Here is a 5,208-nt window from a genome sequence, read left to right on the forward strand (position 1 = left end):
TCGATTATTATGAGCCAACAAAGAGAGAGAGAGAGAGAGAGAGAGAGAGAGAGAGAGAGAGAGAGAGAGAGAGAGAGAGAGAGAGAGCAAAGAGACAGAGCGAGATATAGAGAGAGAGGAGATATAGCGAGAAGCAGGGAGTCTAACAGGGCTGACAGCGACAACACGACAACACGACAACATCGAGGAAACGAAAACATAATGGGAAAAATACACAACTGTCAAAATCAACAGTTGAATGTTTACATGGGGGGTGGGCATCAGTGTACTTTAAAAACCAATAAAATGAAAAGCCTTTTGAACATAATAGAACGGTTCACAGAGAGAGAGAGAGAGGGAGAGGGGGAGAGAGAGAGAAAAGAACATCATGTCCACATAGTGTTCACAAAAGATTTACGTTCAAAGTTTCTAGGAATAGATAATGTTTTTCCCCTTGTCGGCTGCCACAGCAACAGTTCTTAAGAATAGACCAGACAAGCACAAGCGCAAAGAGGCAGAATATAAACAGTGAACATCAATGGATACAACACTTCGGCCATATAGTCGAAGGTCCTATGTCCAGCTACAGGGGCACAGGTAGACATCCACAGACCACTCCTGTCCATCACATCTCTGTTGGCTTGAAGCTGTGGAAACGCCACACAGTGGACCCATTTTCACGGGATCAGACCGCTTCTCATACCGTGACGTACCGTACAGTGCTGTGGTAAAAAACCCCACCATTAACAGAGATGATGGACGCCATTAGATATGAATCACCCACAAAATTAAACAACAACAGGAACTTTTCCCTGCACTTTTGTGGCAGTAAATCTAAGTTATCGGCTCGTTTTGGCTTCCTCTCAGGGGGTAGGCCAGATAGCCTATCGCGGGATGACGAAATACAGAGGATCACTAACCGGTTCATAAACTATGAATACCCTTAGAGACTCTGCACTTTCACTCAGCATTGCTGGGGAACTTTATAGGAGTTGCGATGTTGGCGCTTAAGAACAATAAAACCTTAAATAATTGAATTTTGCTTGCGTCAAGCTCAAAATGTCTCCTGGCCTCTTCTCCCTGACTGTGGCTACTGTTTGACCACCCCCCCACCCTTCCCTCTCTCCCCCACCTCACTCTCTCCCTAACCTCCCTCGTCCAGTTAAAGATGGGTCTCTAAAAAGAACGAGGGTAATTTTCTTTGCAGGGCGGAGAATGATGGTAGTCATCTGCCTCTAACTCCCCTTCCAGATGAATGCCACCGCAGGCAGTGGGTCTTTGTGCTCCCGCGCTGCCGCTCTTTCAAAATAATTACAGTATCATTTCATTCCTCCATTTCATTGACCTACTCTCACTCCTCTTCTCTATTTGTACCCCTCCCCTCTCTCCCTCCCTTTCGTGCTCTCTCTCTCTCTCTCTCTCTCTCTCTCTCTCTCTCTCTCTCTCTCTCTCTCTCTCTCTCTCTCTCTCTCTCTCTCTCTCTCTCTCTTGCTCTTTCTCTCTCTCTGTCTCCGTTTCCCTGGGTGACATTGAGTAAAGGCTGTGGGCTGGAATGGAGAGGTATGGATTGACTGTAGCTGTGTAGCACAGTCGTTTTTCAGAAGGCTGCCTCTTATGGCCATTTGTTGTGTTTGTGTGTTTGTTTGTGTGTCTGTTTGTGTATTTGTGTGTTTTCGACTGGACAGAATCGAGGAGGGGGGGAGGAGAGGGAAGAGAGGGGACGAGGGAAGAGGAGATAAGGGAAGAGGAGAGGAAGAGATATAAGAGGTGCTACAGCAGGTATTCCTTCTTCCCCTGGGTGGCGTCGTTCCCGTTGAGGAAGGCCTCTTGCACCTCGCCATGCTCGTCCAGACCGCTGGCCTCATGGGTGAGATAGGAGCCTGGAGGGAGAGAGCAGGGGAGAGGGAGGCAGGGACGGACAGTAGGGGAGAGGGAGCGGGAGAGAGAGAGAGAGAGAGAGTAGGAGAGAGGGAGAGAGAGGCAGATACGGACAGTAAGGTTGAGAAAGAGACACAGAGAGAGAGAGAGAGAGAGAGAGAGAGAGAGAGAGAGAGAGAGAGAGAGAGAGAGAGAGAGAGAGAGAGAGAGAGAGGCAGAGACAGACAGTAAGGGTGAGAAAGAGACAGCGAGAGAGAGAGAAAGGGTGAGATAGAGGGAGAGATAGAGACAGAGAAAAGGAGAAAAGGAGAGAGAGGGAGAGAGAGAGTTATAGAGTGAGGGCGAGAAGAAAAGGGGGGAGAGGGAGGAGAGAAGAGAGAGAGAGAGAGAGAGAGAGAGAGAGAGAGAGAGAGAGAGAGAGAGAGAGAGAGACAGAGAGAGAGCGAGAGAGAGAGAGAGAGAGAGAGAGAGAGAGAGAGAGAGAGAGAGAGAGAGAGAGAGAGAGAGAGAGTGAGAAGGAGAGAAAGAGAGAGGGGTCGAGAAAGGAGAGAGAGAAGCCAGATATTCAGAGATAAAGAAAGATAGAAAGTATTATAGAAGGAGAGAGGGCAAAAGCAAGAGAGAGAGAGGGAGAGAGCAAAATGAGAAACAAAACGGGGACGGGTTAGGTAGTAAAGTGTCATGACCGTTGCGGCGCCATGCAGCGTTATCTAACCAATACGAGAGCTGATATTATCCAGTGTCATACCTGTGGTGGATTAATTCATTAGTTCACTGATTATTATTAAGTCAATACCAGGCGAGGATAGGCTCTCTGGTACGGTACGAGCCTATCAGCGGTGGCGGTGAATTCATACGCACAACATACACAAAAATAGCATGAGAGGAAGAGGCGGGGGAAGAGAAAGAGGGGGAAGCAGGGAGAGAGAGTGAGAGAGAGAGAGAGAGAGAGAGAGAGAGAGAGAGAGAGAGAGAGAGAGAGAGAGAGAGAGAGAGAGAGGGTGAGATTGACAGGAAACAATGGGAGGGACAGTTAAGGTACAAGAGAAAAATGGCACGCTTGTGTCACTCAAGATTGCCTTCCCCAAACCCCCCGCCCTCCACGTAAAGAAAACAATTCGGCTTCTCCCTCTCGCCCTCATGATTAATGGATGAATGAGCTCAGACCGCCGTGGTTCAGCAGAGAGTAAGAAGAAACCGTTCCAATCATTTTCCCGCCACAGCGCTGGCACGCTCCCCAGCAATGCCGGAGGTGAGTGACACCTTCATTCTCCTCCGCGCCAGAGAGATTGACTGGCCGCACCAGCAACGAGCGACGTCTCCCCCCACCCCCATCCCCCCCCGCCAATACAGGGCCCTCATGCCCCCTGTTGCCGCAACCATTCGTAGCAACACTCCCATCCGCCCGCCCGATTGGCCGTCGGAGCCTTGATTGACAGCAGCTCCGGCCACAGCCGTGAACGCTGTGAGCCGGACGGTTCTGAGATCCCCCGCCCCCCCGCCCCTCCCCTCCCAAGTGCTCTCTTGGCAGCATGTGGTGCGCGGTCGATGAGCTGCCAGCACTTCCCAACAGCGAGGGAATGCCGGAGAGATAGTCCTGTTTTTTATTGAATGCACCGGGTCTCTCTCTCGGCGGCAACATATAGAGTCATAAAATACTGACGCCACGCCCTCATTTCACAGCCCCAGCCCCATCGCGCCGTCTGGGCCCGACCAAGGTCGTCCATCAGGCGGACGAGCGTCTTGGCACAGCGCAGCCTCCTGTACTATCTACTTTAGTCTGCCATCTTTTACACCTCTGTAGAAGGGATTATTTTCCAGGAAACGCATTTCAACTGATTTCCCCCTTGGTGTGTTTTATTAGAAAGTGGCGACGAAATGAGAGCGCACGTCTGTGAAAACTGCTATAAATATGCAATGCAGCGGAGCCACTGAGGTGAGCACAGCTGCCGTAAGGAAATTATATTACTTTTCACACAGTGTAATTTGTGTGTGACTGTCTCTGTGTCAGTGTGTGCATGTCGGTGTGTGTGTGTCTGTATGTAGGTGTGTGTGTGTGTGTGTGTGCATGTGTGTGCAACAGACAGAGAGTGTGTATTACCTTTTTGTCGGACAGAGCACCAGATGGTGACGATGAGGACACAGATGACTGTGAAAACCAGAAGGGCGAGGACGCCCCCTATGACGGCATACGGTACTGCACTGTGTGTCTCCACCACTGCACCAGGGTCTGGGGGAGAGAGGGAGACAGACCCATCAAGTTAGACAAGGGTGGAGGGAAAGAGAGAGAGTGGGGGACAAAATTGTATTGTGGAGTGAAGGAATATCTGAGAATAATGTATTTTAATATTTTAAAAGCAAGCGAAATGACAAGAGAGAAATGGAGTGTGAGAGAGAGAGAGAGAGAGAGAGAGAGAGAGAGAGAGAGAGAGAGAGAGAGAGAGAGAGAGAGAGAGAGAGAGAGATAGAGAGAGAGAGACAGAGAGAAACAGAGATAAACACACACACACACACACACACACACACACACACACACACACACACACACACACACACACACACACACACACACACACACACACACACACACACACACAAACACACGTAGAAAGACATGATTAGAGAGGGAGAGGGAGAGGGTGGGAGGTAGAGAGACAAGGAAAGATGAATTGGGGGAAAGACAGAGCATACAAATGAGATAAATATATTTTAATATGTGAAAGAAAAGAGAATGACAGAGGGAGAGACATGATGGTCTTGGGAAAGTGAAACACATTTAATCATATAAAAGGAAAGAGAAAGAGAGCATTAAGGCCTATGATCACACTGACATCACATACTCCCAGACAGAGAGGACAAGTCAACAAATGCAACACACAGAGTAAATTAAAGAAGAGTGTTGTCCACTACAACAGCAGTAGACACTCAAGCCAAGCACCTTCAAAGAGCACCATGCATTTAGGATGAGACACAACTTTGTGCGCCTGAGGTCGTGCGCGTGTATGCACACCCACGTCATGTATTGGTTATTGTTTTTCCCCACGATGAATTCTGGGAAAATGAAGTGGTGTGTATAGCGAAAGGTATACAAACAGGAAAACAAAGACTGATCTTCAATTCCTGCCCTGTTTTGTATTGTAAAATGTATCTTATTTGTGTGAAATTGGATTCATAGAGCAGCACTTTAAATAAGCACTATTCCCAAGGTCTCCAGGACACTGATGCAGAGCTCCATGACACAGATGCAGACAAACAACAAGCAAAGAGAAAAACACCAGCCTGTGTGTGTGAGTGTGTATGTGTGTGTGTGTGTGTGTGTGTGTGTGTGTGTGTGTGTGTGTGTGTGTGTTT

At 48.6% G+C, this 5,208-nt stretch overlaps 1 long non-coding RNA gene across 1 annotated transcript; it reads right to left on the bottom strand.

Annotated features, from left to right (window-relative positions):
• Nucleotides 1–1,110: 1,110 nt before the first annotated feature.
• Nucleotides 1,111–4,082, bottom strand: LOC130391887 (uncharacterized). The gene is made up of 3 exons (XR_008896952.1): nucleotides 3,959–4,082; nucleotides 2,606–2,687; nucleotides 1,111–1,859 (listed from the first exon to the last, which is right to left on the bottom strand). It is a non-coding gene; the product is annotated as an uncharacterized LOC130391887 (long non-coding RNA).
• Nucleotides 4,083–5,208: the final 1,126 nt, after the last annotated feature.

Source organism: Gadus chalcogrammus, chromosome 11 (assembly GCF_026213295.1).
Source record: "Gadus chalcogrammus isolate NIFS_2021 chromosome 11, NIFS_Gcha_1.0, whole genome shotgun sequence".
NCBI lineage: Eukaryota > Metazoa > Chordata > Actinopteri > Gadiformes > Gadidae > Gadus > Gadus chalcogrammus.